We start from the raw sequence: 22,291 nt of genomic DNA, 5'->3' as shown, positions 1-22,291 counted from the left end.
AAGGAAAAATAATAGAACAGCCTGCAAAATATACTGAGCAAACAGTAAAGGCCAATTTACGTAGAACTGTGTTTCCAATGAAATGTGCCTAGGACTCAGAGTCCGAGAAACGGGCAGTGCATCCGAAGCCGCTTTCCTGGTCTTGACCCTTGCTCAGTAAAGCCTTTCAAGTGGCTGCCTGAAGGAAAGATGTTCGTCCTCTTTTTGTAAATGGGTGGCAGTTCTTTATTAAGGGGAGGGTCTGTTCCTGAAAGAAACTCAAACATCTTTCTAACATCCATGTGAAGAACATCTGTGCTACAGCCATTCCATACACACTTCTGTAAAGCACTGGCTGCCAGGAGGAAACACTTTGATTTTGGCTCTACTTAGATGCCTGAGCTTCTATTGGAGAAATAAAAGGTTTTCTACTAAGAGCTCATTTGGGAACCTGATCAACCTCTGACCAGTTTAAACCTTGGGAGGCCCAGAAACCAAACATTTCTTAGAGCAGGGAGCATCTTCTGGGAAGTTACAGCAGACAAAAACAGCTGGCGTGGGATGTGCCTGGCCCGGGGTGCAATCTCTGTGGTAATGAGATTTAACGTCCCTAATCCAAGAGTGCCTGACTCCATCATGTCTACTCCTATGTTGAAAATCATGACTCTTGCTTAATAACACTTTGACATGTATATGATTTTTTTTGTAGCTTAGTCCTTTTCAGTTAGAATACACTTCTTTGTAACTGTAAATATAGCCATCCCAACAGCTCTGTGTATCAAGGAGTTTAATTTGGAGCTTATCTTACTTTGGTCACTTTCCAGAAAGATCTCGAAACGTGGAGCAGACTTTGAATACCATTATGCATTCCGCTTCCACACGTCTTCTGTATCCTTATAGGAATTCACTTAGAAGGAAGGCATCAGCCATCAAGCCTTGTGCAAGCCTGAATGGGTTTGGCTTGAGGGTATTTCTGCAAGCCCATGAGATCAGAGCTTCGTGCGACAACATCCTAGAGCTACACCCTTCCGACGAGCAGCGGAGATTTGGGGGTTCTGTAAAGCTATGTCTCCCTGGAAAGAGGAGGCAAGAACAGCGTGAATTCAGATCTGCTCGCATCTGGAGGACGCCTGCTTCGGTTGAAAAGAATCAGCCCTCTGCACTGTTCGCGCAGGGGACCGGGGTCTTTTCCAAGTGTGCATTGTTTTTGCGTGCAACCCGCTGACTGCACGACGACGAGAGACCGAATCCCTGGGAACTGTAACTGCTTGGTCCGTGAAAGGAAAAAAAAAGAGCAAAGAAAGAAAGAACGTCAGACCATTGCTGATGCTAGCACGGAGTGCATTTTGATAGCAAGAGAGAGGAAAAGAGACCCACACAAGTTCTGAGGATGTCTTAAGCACCCTCCACCCCACCCCCAAAATATAAGAAAAGCAGAAGAAGGGGGCGCCAGGGACTGAGGGAGTGTTGCACGGAGCGCCAGCTTGGGACTTAAAACACTGGGAGTCATTCTGTCGAGGGGAGGGGGCGGGCGGGGGCAGGCACTGGGCCTCTTTAACAAAGTACTCCTCTCTCTGCTCCCTCCCACTTTATTCACTTGCAAATCAGTGTGTGCCCACAAGAGCCAGCTCTCCCGAGCCCGTAACCTTCCCATCCCGAGAGCTGCAGTTGCAGCCGCGCGCCAGCAAGGACCGCAGAGCCGGTGGCCGCGGCAGTGTGGTGGCGGAGGCTGAAGCATCCTGCGCGGGTCGCAGGCCCCCGACCCTGGACACACAGCAGAGGTGGGTTCGGTCTCCGTTGGCGGTGCCAGGGTTTGGGCAAGCAGGATCTCTCTCGCGCTCTCTCTCTAATTTTGTAGCGTTGATGGAAGCCAATCAGAGAGAGAGAGGGAGAGAGAGAGAGAGAGAGAGAGAGCGAGCGAGCGAGCCCTGTCCGCCCAGTGGGTGTCACACGCCCGAGTGGGGAGGGAGTCAGCTTGAGAGCCCGAGCCCGGGTCCGGGTCCAGGTCCGGGTCCAGGTCCGGTCCGGTTGAGCAGGCGGCGCTGCTGCCGCTGCCCGAGACGCGCACGGCTGGCCGGGAAGCCTCACCGCCGCTCCTTCTTCGCCTTCTGGTAAGAGAGATGCGCGGTGAGACTGAGCTAGGCGGGGGGTGCGTGCGGCGGAACCGTGGGAGAAGAGCCTGCCGCCTCCTCGCTCTGGGCCGGCTCCGGCTCGCAAAGTTGGCTAGTCTCAAGGACCCAGGGCGCCGGTTTGCGCACAACCAGCGGAGCGGGTTGGGGTTCCGAGTATTTTCCACCTGCCCAAATCGCAAGGGTCTGTGTGGTGGCGGCTGCTGGGGCTGGGTGGCATGTCTTGGTTTTGAGGGTACCCCAGGAGAATCGCGGAGTCTCTGAGAAAGCTCTCAAAAGCTACCGAGAAGGAAAACTTCAGCTTAAAGAGGTGCTGTGGCTGAGAAAGAGGCAGAGGGAACAGGAGTTCCCGGACAACTGAGCTTGCTCCTTTGGGGCTGCGCCTGTGGGCTCCTTGAGAACGGAAATGCTTGGGTTGCAAACAAAGTCCAACACTGGACTCCGAAAATGGAGCACACTATCCAGGGAAAAGTCATGTGGAAGAGGCCGCTCTCCCACGCTCCTCCACGGCTGGCTAGGCACCCATCGGGGGTTGGAGGTGGGAGGAGGATGGGGATGCCTTCCGTGCCAGGATGGAGAGTGGATCCTGAGTGCCTGGTTGCAGGTGTCGGTGCGGGACCGGCGCAGCCCCCAGTGTGTTCATCTGGAATTGAATAGATGGGAAGTCGCGCTGTTGTGTGCCGCAGCAGCTGCAGTGTTGGATGACTTGTTCGGCAGTTAGCTGTCCTCCTGCCAAGTTACCGGTAGATCTCGAGGTGGGAGATGCTGGGAGAGGTCAGTGTGGCGTGCTGAGATGTGTGGTCGCTGCTGCTAAGATTCGTCCTTTAAGGGAAGTTAAACGCAGGGTCTCCGTTAATGCGAGGGACTGGTCACCTCGGTTCACTGCTACCAGAAACACTCAAGAACCAAGAAGTTTTCATCATCTGGGATCACCACGAGTTTCTTTTCTACTCTTAACTTTTTTTTTCTTTTTTGTCAAGATGTGAGAATGATGGTAGTGGATAGTTCACTACAGAGATGTGCCGGCCGTCTTTTCCTGGGGAAGCACACAGCACAGGAGGGGAGAGGTTTTCTTGCAAGGGTGCAGCTGGAGGGGCTGGGGCGGACCTCTGTGGCTGCTTCGCAGGGCAGCCAGAAGCTAAAGATGGGCTTTGTGCTTGGGGAATGACCCAGGGAGAGCCACAACTTCCCTGGGTTGCAAAAGGGATCTGGGCTGAGATCTCATCAAAGCACAACTCTTCCAAGAATGAGCAACAAACAAGCTTCTATGAGCCAGAGCCAAGAGTAGGTTATTTCCCCTCCACTCGGGCTGACAGCCTTACCTGAAAAGGAAAATCTTTAGAATTCTAGAGAGAGGGGGAGGCAGAGAGAGAGAGAGAGAGAGAGAGAGAGAGAGAGAGAGAGAGAGAGAGAGAGAGAGAGAGAGAGATGCTCCTCATTTAGGCTTGAGCGTTGTCCTTTGCGCATGAACCTTTATAGGGCTCTGTGCTTGCTCCTTTACAGAAGTGGAAAACCAGTTGTATGAAGACAAGGGATGCGAACAAGCAGAGTGTGCGTGATGTCAGCAAGAGGAGGGCAAAGTTTGTGCCCCAAGCCAGATTTTTTTTATAATGCAGAATCCAGGAAATTAAAAGAAATCCAACGATCCACTGAAAAATATAATCAGATCAGCTCCCCCTTTGCTCTTTGGGGTATGCTAATTACAAAAGTAATGGAAAAAAAAATAAAAGCAGATCTCTCCCCCCCTAATAGGAGGGACCCTGCCATACTCTGAACAGAGGAAGTAACCAATTTCTTTAGAAAAAAAAAACATGAAGCAACAGCAGTTTTACAGGAAAATGGCAATGGTTAATTCTACTATATTTGTCTACAATTGTCATTTGCTGCCATTATAAGAAAGTGACAGGCTGGTGTCTCCATAGGGACTTTTAGTCCCTCTACTATCTGGCTTTTACACCAATTTATTGCAATTACATTTCTCAATGCTAACTCTGCAAAGATAATACATAGAAACACTCATTTCCTACCAAGTTGCCTACAATCAAAAACCATGTACCTTGCCTTCTCCACCCACCACTTCCATCAGCTTTGCAAAGAAAAACTTAACTGTGAGGCACTCTTCCTTTTCAACAACAACAAAAAAAAAGCTATCTTGCAAAAGGCTGCTTGAGATACTTGAAAACAGCTAAAATTTCTGGAAAGCACCACTATAGTCACAGGGCACGGATTGTATCTGTAAGATGGAACAAGTTTTGAATACCTAATTAGAACTGAGCCAGTGTCCCACATAGGGATTGATAAAAGGATTGGGGGGGGGGGGCGTTGGTGGCAGGCGTAGGTGACAAGTATTCTGAACACAACCACGTATCTTCCATAGGAATTGATTTGTGTGGTTCCTCCCTTCTGCCCCTCACCCTACCCCGGCCCCCTTGCTTGGCTTGTGAATGTCAACTGCCAAGACAGGAAGCATTCTTTGAACTACTAGGACTTTTTCCAGCTGGAAGGGACCTCTAGTGGGTCACTCCATGTATTTCTCCACGTAGAGCAGTTGTGACTTAGATTTGATTTGGAGTAATGAGAGAATAACAGCATTTCCTTCCTAGACAAGTAAACATTCTCCGTGTGAGATTTTCTTATTGCTGTCCTGACCAAAGCCCTATTTCTATAAGTCTTATTTACTCAATAGTAATGATAATAATAATAATAATAATAATAATAATAGAAACTCCCGTGTGAAGAACTCACACCACTAGGAAGTCATTGCATAAAATTTTAATTATCCTTTCAGAGATCCATGAAGATTTAGACATTGTTTTGAGCAGCAGCAGCTAATTTAAGAAAACCTTCATTCAAATAGACATATGTTAAATTTCTCAGGGATATTTAGATACATGTATCTTCCTTGTTCTGTGAGCTTTTTAAACAATTTCTCTCTTCGCTGCACCACACCGTATTTTACGTACCTACCCTTTACAAAACTCTGCCTGGAACTTGGAGTAAGATGAGTTCTATGGGGTTGAGTCAGCCTCCTCTGCTGACAGTCTGCAGGTTTCAACTTCCAATTTAAAAATCTGTTCTAAGGTCTGAAATGTGTTCCAAATGAGATAACATCCAGCAGAAGCTGGTTGGTTGCCTTGTGTACTGGCTTAGTCACTGCTGCTCATTCTTTGGGGTCCATCAGAATCAGGGTCTTTCTTACAAAAATGACAGCAGTGACTCAGTCCAAAACACAGTTGTTTTTTTTAAGTGTTCAGTCTAGTTAGTGTCTTCCAAACCTACCTTATTTGCTTCACACAGAAAGTAAAAATGTAGATCATCAGAAAATCTCCTACGGCTGAATTTTTTTTCTGAGTAATGATTCTAAATACAAAGATTCATGAACCTTATGGTAATCAGAAAAATTGCAGAAAGAAGAAAGTTAAAGATGCATGTTCATAGCACCCAGGTATAAAAATGTTCCAATAATATTAAAGATCTAAGACTTGGCTTAGTTTCCCATTTTCTTCTCTCCATTAGGATTTCTGTTTTATTTTGGAGACATAAAAAAGGTTGAGACCGTTGCTAGTCCTAAACAGCAGTGTCAGCAGGAGTGTTTAGCCTAGCAGCTAACATAAACACACTGCACATCACAGTGCGGGCTCCCGACTCCAGCTTCCTGCTATTGCACGTTCTGGGAGGCAGCAAGCACTGGCTCAAGTAGTTGGCTTCCTGCCACCAACACTGAAGAACTGGATTAACTCCTCAGCTCCTGAATGCTGACTGGTTCTGTCCCAGCTGTTGCTGGTATTGGGGGAATGAACCAAAAGGTGGAATCTCTCTCTCTCTCTCTCTCTCTCTCTCTCTCTCTCTCTCTCTCTCTCTCTTTCCCTACCATCCTCCCTTCTTCCCTCCCCTTGCTTTCCTCCCCCGAATCTCAAATTTTATTTTTTAAAAAAATAGTGTAAACAGTAATATTTCTGTTCGAGCTGGCCTCTTAGAAAGTTTTGCTGGCCTACATTTTAAAAATTTTGTACCTCAGAGGATGCCAATACAGTTATAGGAGGGACTTGAAATTCCCTCTAATTAAGGACTGAACTAAGTATTTAGTCTTTGTAATGTTATCACCTACCAAGTAGGAAGATAAGGGAGGACAGGAAAGTATAAATAACTCTTCCAAGTAAAATAGGAGCAGACTCTTTAACCCAAAATAGTTGGATGCGGGGGAACCAGCTACTGTCAGTATCCTAGCTGTTCAAAACTGAACTATGCAGGAAGCTTGCATCTTTTCCAACAAAGAAAATCTAGTGAAGATGACTACCTTATGTAGTGGACTCATGGAGAGAGGGTGCTGTGTCCCCCATTCTCACGAGTTTTCAGAGAGTAAGTCTGTTTAATAGCTTTACAGTAACACTTCTGGGTGCCCATTTCCCCCTTAGAAAAGTCTAGAAGAGAAGTTTAGTAAAAATCAGGATGATACTTCTAAATTTGACATGCACGATAAATGGACAGTATTGGTAAAAAGCTTTTCCTACCAAGTGCAGTACTGTACTTGGATGAGAACAACTTAGAAAAGAGACAAGAAACCAGAAGCCAGCATACTGTAGGGTTAGATTTGTCTTCCTACTTCATTATGTGAAGCAGCACTGTGGTTTTCTCATTCTATAATTTCTTACATGGATATGTTCAGCTAAAATGGCTCAAGAGATCTCACAAGTTATAGGAATGGAGAACAGCAAGAGAGAAATATATATATATAAATTGAGGTGTCTAAGAGGATGTAAATTTTTACTTGAATAAATAACAAAAATTGGAATCAGAACCAAATTGCCATCTTTATGCACAGTAGTCATCTCCATCTTTATAAATACTTACATCAGAAACAACTTTGTAAACAAGATTACATTCTGTTTATAAGCATTACTCCTCTACATCATCGCAGGTAGGCTTGAAAATTATACTTTAAAAAATCACTGTCCAAGAGAGATGACCCTGGATGTATAAAATTAACCAGAAGAGTGTGGCTTTTATATTTTCATTTATTTTTCAATTTATTTCAAAGGCAGAGAGGGCATGACTTCCCATTCACTGGTTGATTCCTCAAATGCCTACAACCGCCAGGCTTGGACCAGACCAAAGCCAGGAGCTGGGCACACAATGACAGCCTCTCCCATGTGAGTGGAGGGATCCTACACCTTGGGGCATTGTCTATTGCCTCCCAGTGTGTGCATCAGCAGGAAGCTGGAGTTGGATTCAAACCCAGGTCCTCCTACATGACGCAGGCATCTCAAGCTGTGCTCCAGATGCCCATCCTCAAAGTACTACATTTTCAAGAAGTGATCAAGAAGAGGTTGTCTTAGTGTTCTGAAGAATGTCAATTCTTCTCTTTCCATTAGCTTTATTACTATGCTAGTAGAATAGATATACTCTGTGTTCTTCCAATGCCTACAACTCAAAACATGCAGTAGCAATATAAACCGGATACCACAATTGTTATCCAGTTGTATCATCTATGTGGTATCACCTTATGAAAGGCTGAATCAGCAAGACTACTTGATACACATACACACACACACACACACACACACACCATAAAAAAAATGAAACGACCCACAGGCTCAGAATTTTTGACACCCAAATAATGATGAAAATAAATAATAGCTTAACCCTTAGTGACCTTTTTAGTCATATACTGGTCTAAGTATTTTGTATGGCAATAATTATGCAGTAAGTCAAAAGGAAACCCATACTTTTATACTCTATTGAGCCCTTTTAGGGTTTGAATGCCCAGGAAATCTCCATTTGATTGAAGTATTTAGTGAGTATGCATTCAGTAGACACTCATCAGGTCTTAAAAATATAAGTAAGAGCCTCTCTACGAAATAAAGAGCCACTGTCCAATCCTACATCAGAATTTATAACTGTGGTTTAAAAAATATTGTGTGGCCCATGTCTGAACATAACACTGATTCTTGTAATGGTAGGATAAATAATCTCCTGCCTTTGAAGAGAGCTTCCTGATGTAGGGGGTCACTTTAATGGTGTCCTAATTGGCTGTTGCTTTCAAGGATGGGAAACAACATATCATAAGCTCACAGTCCTTTTAGGGGATTAGACCATTCTCAGCACATTAACATGTTCACTGTGTACAAGGCATTTGGAACTACGGGTAGAGCTAAGAGTAAATTCACTGCCTTTTTATATGATAAGTAAAACTACTTAATTTCTTCTTTTGTGACCCCAATTTTATTATTATTGGTGTTTTTTTTACTGAATGATTTTTTAACAAATAAAATTTCATCTCACACACACACACACACAGACTCCCACAAAATAAGGAAAGGAGGGAAAGAATACGTAAGACAGGGAAAGAGAAATCCTCTTGACAATACATCCTATTGTATATGGTTGACATTGATGGGCAGTTTTCATTGTACTCTACTGTTTCTCTTACCACCACTCAATACGTCATGTGGCTAATCCAGCCATCAAGGAAAGTTCAATCATTAGAAACACAATCAGACACTGTGAGACAGGAATGAGCCTGGAGTTTGCTCTTCCCAGCACCCATGATTTGCACCTACAATACTGATAACCAGTGAGATGAAGCCATAGATTCATGGATGTACTAAATTCATCTTGTTCTTTGATCTAGAGCCGTCTCTTCCGTAGCTTGCTTTCTCATTGTCAGGTGATCTTGCTTTTTTATCATGTCCACTTAATTTTGACATTAAAAATCAGAGAGGAAATTTAAATCTACAATATTGTTAACTATACATGATGTCAAAATTGGGTGAAAATAACATTTTGAGCTTCTTTGAGTATTTTATGTGTCTATATGTTTTTGTTCAAGCTTTTCTTGCAGAAGATAACTGAAATTTTCCTTCAAAATTTTGGTGGCTGCTTGGGAGATAAAAGATCGAGTTTAGATAATTACTTATTTGTAACAACTTAATAGCAGTTTTTAGGGAAATTTACTTTATTAGTGACTCCTGAGGATATGCTAGATCAACTATTTTTTGAGGAATTGGTCAGTGGTCAGATTGGAAAGGTGATGGCTATCTATTATGTTTTTAGTAAATCTTACTTTGATTTAAAGGATTCATTGAAGGACCTTTCCACTCCTCTGTAGCCAAAATGTCAGTTCTCTGATGAAAGTGTACAGAGAGCTGTATGGCTTTTTCCCTGGATAAAATTAAACTACAAACCACCCAGTGTTAACTATCCTCTTAAAAAAAGTTAATGTATGAATGCACCACAAATCCAGAAGTCTGATGACCAATGGCTTAATAATGAATGGCATCATGCTGGAAAAAAAATGACTGGCCTAGTTCTCTCTCCTCTTACTTAGATGAACAAAAAGCAAAAGTGATTAGAATTCTATTTAAAATAGTCAAAAATACAACCTACGTCAAAAACATCTCATCATAAGGTTCTGTTAATTAAAACTTGTGGAGATTGATACTAATGTTTGCACTACGATGATCTCTGTCATATTAACAGGTACTCTAAAACTTCATAGACAGCTATGTCATGAAAAATTAATTTTCCCACTTGATAACATAGTGAATTATTTGGTAGAAACAAAAAACCTTAATTTTACATCCAGCTTGATAAGTTAGAACAAGCACAGCTCACCTTAAAAAAAAATGTGAAAGGGTATGTCATTTTTCCTTAAAAATGGACACTATAGCGCTCAACGTGGTAGCGTAGCAACTAAAGTCCTCGCCTTGCATGTGCCAAGATTTCATATGGGTGACAGTTCTAATCCTGGCAGCCCCGTTTCCCATCCAGTCCCCTGCTTGTAGCCTAGGAAAGCAGTCAAGGACAGCCCAAAGTTTTGGGACCCTTGTATCCACATGGGAGACCCAGAAAAGCTCCGGGCTCCTGGCTTCAGATCGGCCACTTAGGAAGTGAATTAACAAACAGGAGATCTTCTTCTCTGTCTCTCCTCCTCTCTGTATATATCTGACTTGCCAATGAAAAAAATAAATAAAATAAATCTTTCAGAAAATGGACATCATAGAATGTAGACAAACAAAAATTGCCTAAAATGTTGGTTTGCACTGTACGCTATGCATTTTTACTTCAAAAAGCAATTTCCTTCTCGTATATGATAGACATGAATCATGAAAACAAATTTGTCACATTTTTAACCACAAACCTTAATTCTACTTTTGCAGTAATACGAGAGTTTTATTCATCCATCATCATTCATGTTATAAACTGTTTGAAACTACTCAAATTCATGTTCAGCTAAGATATGCTAAGTCCTCACGAGTGGGTTCTAGTTTGCCACCATTCACAATGAAGTGTGGTGAGACTAAGAATGACCAAATCCACCTTGACTCTTGTATTGCTGGTAATCCCAGCTTGAACCAAGTTAAGCCACTCTGTCTCCCAGTCATTGTTCCCATAGTAAACTCCTTGTTCAGGATCTTGTGTTTCATACAGAGACTTCTGTGAGGCTAGCTGTGTGCTAGGCAGCATTATCACAGTTTTACTGTCATACCTTTTTATGAGAGAACAAGGTAGGTGTGGGGAGGGGAAAGTGTCTGAGGTAGGTCCTGATTGGGGCAGCAGAAGGAAGTGAAGTTCCCTGCAGCTCTGTGCTCCATGGGAGGTGGTCCAGACCTCCAGACATGTGAAGTACCAGCTCTGTAATAACTTTTGCATCCCCAGGAAGTATGTTTGTCCAAAAGTAAACTGCCTTAAGAATAAAGCTCAGGCATGCCAAACATGGGTTCTTGTGCTACAAATCAAGTTCGCTTTTAATTTGCAGAATACACTCCAAAAAGCCCTGTCATTGGTTTCCTTTAAAAAACTCCCTATTCCTTGAATTTAAATGGGCACATAGTTTGTGTCCTGAAAAAAAATGAAATTAAAGGGGTATCCACAATAGGAAAGAGTGAACAGGGCAAGTTGTCTACCGATGGTCTGATAAGCACCTTCCTCCAGAACAGAACACTAAGTAGACAGTTACTTTATTTCAAATATGGAGTTGCAAGCTGGACCAAAGTAAAATGTTCTCAAGCTACTGAGGTTAGTATGCTGTAATGAAAGAGCTTTATATGGTGGTCAGAGATATGAGAAATTACTGAAACCTTTGACTGTTTAATTGGGAATCCTAGAAATAAACTTTGCTTTGTGCCTGAACTAAATGAACTTCTATATCCATTATAATTTTTCCTCTTTTTTTAAACATCTTTTTATTACTGTCAGCTAGAGAAACCAATCAGAAAGGACAAGAGCCAAACTTGCCTTGTTTGATAACTAAGAAATAGGTACTGTGTTGTATTACTTAGAAATATCCACTATCTTATGAAGAAAGATTTTAAAGCAAGGAGTGGAATTTGGACTGTGCCTTAAATACAAAAATATGGAAAAGCTACCATGGGGCTCTGGCTGCTAAGGCGACACTGTGTTTGTCAAATACCTTCCAATTTAGTTTTTACCTGATTGACAAGTGTTCCTAAGAATCATATTCAGCCAAGACTTTCAGAAAATTCATTATTTGATTCCCAGCACAGCAAAAGCCCATCTGATACAAATATAAGATGCTTTATGGAATAGATAAATCTGGATTGGAGAGAAATGAGAAAATGGTTTTAAAATATCACTTCTGCATCTTTGAGTTTCATGATGAGGCTTCACTGGTAGCTTAAGTACAAAGCACAGGCTCAAGAAATGCTTACTTGATGAAACTCTTCACATACAACAGGACTTTAAAGAGTTTGTGGAAACACGGAGTTAAAAGATAAGTGTATTTTCCTGCAAAACAAATGTTTGGAATTCGATGCATATTTTTTCCCTAATAGGCATTTTCCACAAACTTTCTGAAGCCCCCTGTAGCAGCAACAAAAGATAGTGCAAATATTTTTCCAACTTTTTTAAGTTTACTCATGCCAGTGAAATCAACTTACAGTTCCTAACCAATGCCAACAACATATTAATAAGTTGGATTTCTTGAAAAGAAGCCTCTTTCAAAGGAAACCCCATCAATGGTGCCCTGAGAGGCAGAGGGCACTAGGTCCAAAAAAACAGAACCAGCCAGCCCTCAAACCCAGCCACCAGGCCTGGCCTCTCCTTTCTACAAGTAGCCTTTCTATTGTAGCAGTCAGCATTGGTGCCTGGATCCAGAAGAACAATTTGTGCCTTCCCAAGCAGGTTAACAGACATCTGTCATTTTGATTTTTTAATTCTTAATTTGTGTTTGGAAACAAAATGTATTTCTTGAATTTACACTTCCAATATTCCTTACTTTCTAGAATTCAAACCTGAATAAAACACTGGTCTTTCTCATATACTTTTGCTTTCATTGTAAAAGCAGATTCCAGGAGTATTACTATATACTTTCCATGATAAATAAATCAATTGTTTTTATGTTATATGAATAACTTTTTTCACCTCTCATTCAATCAATCCTCTATGTTATTTTAAAAAAACATTTTTAATTCTGTTACTTAAAGAGCAAAAATAAGAAAGATGATTGGGAAATGGAGTAGGATAATTATAAAAGCTAACATTTAGAAAGCAATTACAGGATTTCAGACACTATTCTAAATGTCGTACATAAATTAAATATTCATAGCAAAGCTCTGAAGTAAATACTGTCAATCTTCTCGATTTTAAAGATAAACCAGGAAACAGAGCAGCTAAACAACATGCTCAAGATCACATAGCTACTACTTATTGAAGCTAAAATTAAAAGCTGACAGTCTGGAGAAAACGTACTGCTTTAATTATTAGATTCTTGTAGCTTCTGTCCTTAATATGGGTGTATATATGTATACAATATACATATATATATACACACACACACACATACATACATATTAATTCTCTGTGTGTGTATCTCAAATACAAAAACACTAGGTAGGGTATAATACTTGAGATATCGTCAAAATTTTTACAAAAAGCATGTATTCTAAAGAGCTATGTATGAATTTCAGCAGGGGGATTGTACCAAAAATAAACACATTTAATTCCACTTTCCACAAAATGTTTGAAATAGCCTTCTATTACTGGTCATGTATACACATTTCTCAGTATTCAGAAATAAAGTTTTTTAAAAAGACTCCTTTTTCCTTGCCATCCCTCAATGAGTGTATCAGGATATCGTATAATAAGTGAAATCAATTAATTACAGCTCAAAGCGGCAGATTTCAGCCTCACAAAGGCCACTTCGCTTTAGGCCTGCTCTTCACTTTAATTTGAGTCCTTCTTGTAATCACTTATTGTTGGTCCCGAGGGAAACCTGGTTAGAGTGTTTGGAAGGTTTGGATTCATCGTTCATTAATGTATTCATCCTCTAATATTTATGGAGAGCCCCCTGTGCTCGATGCTAGCAAGACAGTGGGTAACAAGACAAACAGGCACTACCAATTTGGGGGAAATAATTAGATTCATTTTTCACATTGCTCAACACCACTACTATCAGCTTTGCATGCAATGAGTAGAGCAGAAGAGGACACCCAGAATGAATTATTTGTTCTTTTTCCCCTTGCTTACATTTTACAGACATTCGCTTTTAGTTCCAGGTCCTGATTATATATTCCTTTTCAGGTTTGGCTTGACCACCTGCCTGGCTTAGAAGAGTGACTACATTCATCTCCACTACCAAAAACTTATTATAGTTTTGTATGTATGTCTGAAAGTGTGTCTCAGAATATTTTCATGGTGTTTATCCCACCATCCCTACAATTGTCACCATGATTGTACCGTAAAACACAAAGCCACATGGATATTGGTCAGCAGAAACACATTTCAGCAAGAAGTCATTCTACACTAGAAGACTGGCACAAATGTAGGATTTAGATGATGGGATTTTAATCTGATACCAGGTCATAAATATTCCTGTGCAATAATATTGGGTGCCACAGAGAGCAAAATACTTTCAGTATCAGGTAGGGAATATAATATGTATTCAATAATAAAAATTACTGTTATAAACTACCAGTTAGAAATTGATTGAATGAATCAATTTTCAGGATTGAGTCTTTCAGCTATCAAATAGATTAGGTTAACCCTAGAGTTTAACATATGGTTATACATTATGAATATACATTAACCTAATGTATATTCAGCCATTGTAAACTGGAACCAACCTCTTGCTGACCCTGGCTGTGCCCACTCACCTTCATCTGCCCAAACCTTACAGGACCTCCAGAAAAAGGTCAGGAGTTGGCTTCTCTAAGAAACTTCCCCTGACCCACCTACCTATCCTGCTCCTGGCTTAGTTTTCTTGCTCCAGGATCGGTAATAGGCTTCATCTGATGGTCCAGGTCTCACCTATCACACTGTATAAGCATCTTGAGAAGGCAGTCACTGAGTCTTCCTTTTAGCACTAAGACTTCGTGCTGTTTTTTGACAAACGTCAAGAACTCAGAGAATGCTACTGAAAAGAACAAATGGAGGCCGCTCATTATGAAACTGTGGACTACATTTATATGTCTTTACATTATTCATGTTAAATTTTTACATTTTCTTTTCTGATGATCTGTTTCCTTTGAATGGATGTATTATGGGATATATTTAGAAAGCAAGAGAGTTTGTGTCCTCCTTCTAGACTGCCCAGAGAGGTTTGCCTGTCAGGAGGGAGAGCTGTAGAAAATGCCCTTGCTGCCTTTGACAAAATGTCTGATATACAGCCTCAGATCCTACAACTGAAGGGTCTCTGAACAGAACAACTGAGTGTCATATCTACAAGTCAGCATTTCTTTGATCACTCATCCCAAGTACAGAACTATTGACAGGGTTTATCTATGTGGTCATTTTGAAAGCAGTGACCGTAGGTTTTTTCTCCTAGGTTGAGGCAAGGCTGATAAACCTTGGTTATTTTTTGGCTTGTTCTCCACCCATGGTAGTACATCCAACTGAATCTACAAAACCATCTGTGGAACACTCCGTATACATGCTGCATGAACAACATCAGTTTTCTCTAAAACTCCCACCTTAGAAATGTTTTCTTGGGTTTCTACAGAGTCAAACGTCAGCTTCTAAGTACCTTGCTGTAACCTTGAGCATAACCATACTAAATAGATTGAATTCAATTCAACTGATTATGTAGTCCTGTTTCATTCCTTAAGTGGCCGTCAATGCATGGAATAGGATCTTCATGAATAGTGCTTGGCAATGAAATATGCAGCGCAGCCAAATTCTATCTTAGCATGCCAAATGTTTTGTAAAGTTGTGAGATGGAGTGGGAGAGGTTGGGATGTTGCTCCTTATACTCCCCCTACTTAATGTAAAATCCTTCAGCCTGAAGTCAAAGCTGCATAAAGAATTTTGAGTCTACTAATCAATAGAATAAAATTAGCTTTTTTTTTTCTTTACATAAATAGCTTTCCCAGACTAAAATAGGTATCATGACACCTTCTGGCAAGCTTTCCCATTGTATCTGATTACGATGGGAAATATTAACTCACAAGAGGAGCAGAAACAGTGGGTGCAAGAAAATTGGAACACTGATTCCCAATATTACTTTAATGTCCCTGTGACAGCCCCTTTATTAACCCCTTCCAATCAGTAACCTCTCTCATTAACAGGAGTAACATAAGCTAGCTGAAGGGCAAAACTCTCCCACACTGCTCATCTCCAACTTTAAAACAAGAAGTACAGAATTAAAAGATCTTCACAAATGATTAAGCTAGTGGGAGCAAAGGGGAGGTCAAAGTGGAACCCCCTTTACAGGGAAAGAATCAGAAAGGCAGGCTACAGCATGTACGTTCAGCATCCTGAAGGTCTGGTTACACATTACTCTATTTCACTGTCTCCAGTCTCCTAGTATGGCTAGAAAAATTCCATCTCAAACTAGATTTTTAAATCAATTAAATGACTACTTTCCATAATGAACAATCCATAGGAATGCAGGCACCAAGTGATCTGTAGATCAGTGATCAGAACGCAAAACTGGAAATCTTTCTGTCTTCTTCCTCCTATCCTAGGCATACAAGTTTTTGTTGGGTAATTTACTTCAGAGTTTCACTTGGCTACCAGCAACAGTTGAAGCTCCCTCCTTACTTGTTCTTGTGGAGGAAAAAAAATATATCACGCAAAGATTAAGGATATTTCCCCAGGCTGCTGAGATGGCCCTACTGGCTAATCCTCAACCTACCAGTACTAGCATTCCATATGAATGCCAGATCATTTCCTGGATATTCCAGTTCTGATCCAGCTCACTGCTTATGGCCTGGGAAAGCAGTGGAGGACGGCCTAAGTCTGTGCCGCCTTACACCCACAAGGGAAACCCAGAAGAGGTTCCTGGCTCCCAGTTTAGGATCAGCTCAGTTGTGGCCATTTGGGGAATGAATCAGCAGATGAAAGATACTTCTCTCTATCTCTTCCCTCTGTAAAATCTGCCTTTCCAATAAAAATAAATGAATAAATATTTTCAAAAAACGTGGCAGTAAATGCCTTTGGGTTTCAGTGAACCAGCTCAGGTCATGTGACCACCCTCAATACAATATTAATTTTGGAAAATCCTAGGTACAGAATGTTTTTATTGCTTAAATTCCGTATGAATGTGCATGCATTCTCTTCTCTTCTCTTCTCTCTCTCTCTCTCTCTCTCTCTCTCACTCTTTCCCTCTCTCTCTCCATTACAGACACACACACACACACACACACACACACACACACACACACACAGATACTTGAACAAACCTGGAATTCTATTACGAAGAAGGAAGGTACAAAAGGCAACTTGGGCAATCAGCCAGCACCATCCACCAAAACTCAGTCACATAGAATCAATTTTTCTCTACGTGAAGCATTATATAAGTGAGGGATTCACTGGCATTCACTTTAATAAACTATAGCTTTAGAGGTAATAGATAACAAGATCAAACCTACCCACCTATTCTGCTGAGTGACAGTTACCGGCAAAATGGCAATTTAGAGCAATCCTTAACCATGTGAATAGCCTGTTCCCATCTTCCAGTCTGTGCGTGAAATGGGTTTTAGTATGTGTGTTTGAGAACAGACTAGAAATACATCACTGTCCAAAAGGGAAAACATTTTTTTTTCATCTGGGCATTTGAGGCTTAACTAGCTGGAAGGGAAATATAATTTCATTTTGTTCTCATAGGCTCATTTAGAAAATAACCCTAAGAGATTCACAGAATACAAGCCACATGAATATTGCCTGGTTCTGGGGGGGCCATGACTTGGGCCCTAGCTTTTCTAGCCTATTCTAAAGTGTTTTCTTAAGCAACATTTTTGCCTTTAGCCCTGTCTTAACCCCTGGAGCCTTAAGAAATTTTTGAAAATCATTCTTTAAAAACAGTGTCACAAAACAAGTCTTATTTTTCTTTCTTACTGTAAATATCCTAAATCCTGTTAGAAGGTGTTTTTTTCTTTAAGGTTTTCTGTGTAAGGCAAATATGCTTAAATGCACGTGTTCAGCAAAACAGTTTCACAATTAATTATAAGATGTAAAATGAGAAGGTAGAAGAATTCTACACCCGTTTTATGGGTAATTTTAGGCAAAACTAAAGTTTTAGGGTTACCTGTTTTGGACATGCTTTTTTATTGATGTGACGCATGTCACACAAAAGTAAGTTCTTGAAATGTAATAAAATCTAAAATGTGAATTTTTTTCTAACCTTATACATACCCTCTTATAACTGACCTTGCCAAAATGTGACTTAATTTTCTTACAAATATAACAAAAATGATTTCCTTTTTAAAAAGTTATTTATTTTTATTTGAAAGTAAGATATACAGAGAAGAGGAGAAACAAAGAGGAAGATCTTCACTTCCCAAGCAGCCACAACAGCCAGAGCTGCGTAGGTCCCAAACCAGGAGCCCGGAGTCTCTTCCAGGTCTCTCACACGTATTCAGGGTCCCAAGGCTTTGGGCCATCCTCCACTGCTTTCTCAGGCCGCAAGCAGGGAGCTGGATGGGAAGTGGGGCTGCTGGGATATGAACCTGTGACCATACAGGAGCCCAGCACATGCAAGGCGAGGAATTTAGCCACTAGGACCAAATGCCTTCCTTTTAATTTTTGAGTATATACTAGGGGTCAAAATTTTAAACCACCATGGAATATGTTTATTATGAAAAACCATGCCTGGGTTTCAAAACAATTTTTTTTACACCAAAACAAACTCACCCCTGGACTCTTTGAAGGACACTTGAATATGAAATATGAAGAAGGGCCATCTGTGTCATGGAACTTTAAACTGCCCTGCTTAGGTATGCCCACAGGAGTCTCAGACTGACTGTGTAGGGACAAAGACTACCTGGTCTGACAGATGTCCTGTCAGACTTTTCTTTGTAAGATTTATTTATTTTTATCTGAAAGTCAAATATACAGAGGAGGAGAGACAAAGAAGGAAGGTCTTCATCTGCTGATTCACTCTCCAAGTGGTCCCAACAGCGAGCACTGAACTGATCCAAAGCCCTGAGTCAGGAGCTTCTTCCAGGTCTCCCACATGGGTGCAGGGTCCCAAGGCTTCGGGTCATCCTTGACTGCTTTCCCAGGCCACAAGCAGGGAGCTGGATGGGAAGCGGGGCAAGCTGGAACAGGAACCCACACCCATATGGGATCCTGGTGAGTTCAAGCCGAGGACTTTAGCTGCTAGGCTACCATGCCAGGCCCCAGATATTTTTTTAAGTGCATTTTCCTCCAAGCCAGTGAGGATCATGCTAGTTCTAACTTTATCAAAGTGCTGTGAAGAGTCACTAAGATAATGCTGAAAAGCACTTTGATATGTTACCTAGGCTGTAGGCAGTATCCCAAAATATTAGCTGTTGCTGCTGCTGTCATCGTCATCACTGTTTTTCCCAAGGTTGCAGTCAACTTGGGAGTCTTGGGTATTTTAAGTGTCCTGCTTTTTTTTTTTTTTTTTTTACATTCCGCTAAATGGAACAGGGCCACACATTTCTTTCAAGTCACACTGTAATTTGCCACTGGGGCACTGTGCCCATAATTCTCGCTACAATGTGTTTTGGCTGACACAGTGAATGCACCAAATGTGGCTTCTACTTAGAACTTCTCAGAGCCTCTTCAGCACCCTTCCCCAGGAAATTCACAGTCCAAGTCAGGCTCTTTTGGGCTTGTAAAGTAATGATTTTCTGTAGCCACAATGAAACCAGAATGGAATATGTGACTTCTGTTACAAATACTGTGACCAGTTTGCCAGCCCAGGTGGTAATGACTGCAAGAAGGCAAGAGATAACAGCAATGTTACCAAAAACACATGTGCCCAAACATCACAGCGCAGCTCCATTAGCCAGAAACACCTCACGTAAAATGAGAGTTTACGATTCTAGAGGTCAAGGCCACCAACTGGCCAAGACTGGCTTTCAGTCCAACCTGTGCCTCTGAAGTCCTCCCTTTCCACTCTCAACCTCTGTCTGTGAAACAGTCACTCACTCATTGATTCACCCGCATTTTCCAATAACTATTGAGTGGTTGGCTACCATATGCAAACCACAGCAGATACAATGATAACCATAATCCCTTTTCTTCAGTGGCAAGCTTTATATTTCCTGGAAAACTCTCAACAAAAGGAATCACAGAGGATACACTGAATGCACATTCCCTCAAATCTGAAAGCTCAGGATGCAAGTTACCTCGCAGCTTGCTAACAGACGACAGGGAGGGATGTTAGCATCCGTGCAAACAAGGGCGGTATAGAATGAGGGCTGAGGCAAGCACATCACAAAGTCTCCCACGAAGCACAAGTCGCAGATATGCAGATGTGAGGCAGAGGGCAAAGTCCCAGAGAAGCTGCATCCCTGGAGTCCACGCAGGGGTGGAATCTAGCTGGGCTCTCGGTGTCTCTGTTCTATGCAACCTTCAGGGGAAAGTGAGGTGCTGCTGAGGTGCTGCTGAGCTCTTGCATGAGCTGCATGCTGTTTTGCAGGTTGATGGGAGAAGGAAAACAGCAGACAGTTCAGCGAAAGAGTCAGTCCAGGCTAAGCAATAAATCGTTGCCTAAACAGGTTTACACGGGATGTTATTGTATGTCTTCTTGACATCTTCTAAAAGTCTTTTTTTTTTTTCCTTAAGCCATTTCAGAAACAGTTCCCTCTTTTCCTGTTGGACTGTCAGCTGTCAGATGCCTGGGAGGGGAGGGGTTTGCTTTCTAAAAGGTTCTTAAATAGTGCTTATTAAATAATGCTTATTAAAAATTCTTTCTAAAGCTATCTGCTGAGCAACATACTGACCTCTCCCTCTCCGCAGGCCCAACCCTATCTGATTTGCCAATTACTTCCTTCAGAAGCCTCTCTCATTCTTTGACACCTGTGCTGACATAACACCCCCCCCCCCACCGTCCTGGCAGGCAACTGCCAAGTTTCATTGACAAATAATTCTTAAACATTTTTGCACCAGTGTCTAAGGAGAGTTCTCTCTTCTGCCCATTTGCATCATAGAAACTGACTCTGAGTCCAAGCCATGCTGCTTTGAGAATCACTGCCTGGATTCTGTAACGTGCAAGAAGGAGCAGTCCATCTTCAGAGGCCCATGCCTTACTAGAGGGTGGCTTGAGGACCAGAAAGGTGCACAGAAAGGAATGTGCACCTTTAAAATCAACTGACCAGGGAGCAAGCAGGGAGAGAAAGCCAAATACATGGGGCAATGCTGCTGACTTCAGAAAAGAGGTCATAGGGGCATGTCATACAACTCAAGCATTCTTTTAACATTTTTCAGGATTAAATTCTGCAGGCCATTTTCATACATCCTAAGGAGAACAAAATACCACCCATATATTGTTAAAAGGCATTAATTGGGTTTAGCTCTGACACCCAAGAGTAATAGTCTGTGACCTAAAGCCCCAACCTCCAACCAGGGGATTTGGATGAGGCTAATGGTTGTTGCACGATCAGATCTGTGTCACATACTGAATGTAGGTCAAAGGCTGACTGCTTCCTGCAGAAAACAAAAATAACCTTTCCAAGGCACCGCTCCATATTAGCATAGGCCCACATGCTCAGGATCAGGAAGAAATTATATTGACTCTGAAAGAAATCAAGTTGAAAGAAAATGACATTTGAAGCCAAGGCAGCTGGTACTGGAACCACACTGCCTTTTTGACTGATTGCAGATAAATCTTGACCAGAAATTAACAGGGGGAAAAAATGTGAGCATGCCATGGTACAGTTTTGGAAATTTATATGAGCTCCTACCTTCAAATGATTTCGTATTTTCTCTTGCTACTTTCAAAATGTCTAGTCTGAAACTTTGATGAGGAAAGCATCACAACTGATATTAGTTAATTCATGAAGTCCACATGAATGGATCAAGACATATATATGATAATTAGATTTGACTTTTTGTTTCAATCCAACTGCTACAATTAAAATTACAGTCCTGTCGCTGGGACAAAATCCAACCAATTTAGGATAAATTGGCAACTCCTTCCTATGGTAATTCTCACTGGATATTCTCTTGAACGATGCCTATCATTAACTTTAATATATCTTCAGTTACAATTACAAGAAAAGTCTTTTAGTGAGCACCCATCAACTAGTTGGTGAAGCTTTCTATGGCACTTTGCTTTTTTATTGAAAATACAGAATGAATTTTTTAATCCTTTAAATATAATAGCACATAGAATTAGATACTACATTCACTGAGCCACAGTAAACAGCTGTGGGTATGAATACTATTCACCTCATGATTCAATATAGCTCCTGCACTGGATCCCAGAAATCATTTAAGACATTTAATTTTCTGTTTTTGCTAATCATGCCTTTAAAAATGCAGGGAAAGAAATAGGTTTTGGAGTGACACCAAAACCTAGGTAATAGAAAACATAAAAACCAAAGCGCTTGGGGCCAATCCTGTTCTACTATAGAAAATAATCACTGATTGCAATAAACCAATGCTTTGAAGCTGTAGCGTAAGAGAATATAATTCAGAGAGTCAAGTAAATTGGAAGTTCTGTGCCGGGTGTGCAGGACTCATTTGTTGTTGCAAAATGATCATTTAATGTTTCAATCTCTACATGAAAGGATATATCCATATATGGTAATAGGAGGAGTTTTCAAAAGTCCATGGGCAAGGCAGGTATTTTTTCTAATAAGTAAGACACCAGTTATGAGTTACATTGGATTTTCTGGACTTAGTACTTGATGTTGGCTCCTGACTCCAGCTGTCTGCTAATGTGGACCTTGGGAGGCCACAGAGATGGCTCAAGTGTTTGATTTTCTGCCACTCTCCAGGGAGACCTTAAACTCATTCAAGGTCCTGGCACT

General features: G+C 41.4%; 1 protein-coding gene across 2 annotated transcripts in view; it reads left to right on the top strand.

Moving 5' to 3' along the window:
- Nucleotides 1–1,639: 1,639 nt before the first annotated feature.
- Nucleotides 1,640–22,291, top strand: part of CDH6 (cadherin 6) — a 122,215-nt gene continuing 101,563 nt past the window's right edge. Inside the window, exon 1 of one of the 2 annotated variants that reach the window (XM_004583631.3) lies at nt 1,640–1,760. The gene's annotated coding sequence lies outside the window, so the exon portion shown is untranslated. Of the gene's footprint in view, nt 1,761–1,990; nt 2,091–22,291 lie in introns of those variants that run through there. The other variant, XM_058680032.1, reaches the window with a different exon arrangement.

Source organism: Ochotona princeps, chromosome 23 (genome assembly GCF_030435755.1).
Source record: "Ochotona princeps isolate mOchPri1 chromosome 23, mOchPri1.hap1, whole genome shotgun sequence".
Lineage (NCBI taxonomy): Eukaryota > Metazoa > Chordata > Mammalia > Lagomorpha > Ochotonidae > Ochotona > Ochotona princeps.
The sequence above is the reverse complement of the archived record's forward strand: the minus strand, read 5'-3'. Positions and strand labels throughout refer to the sequence as shown.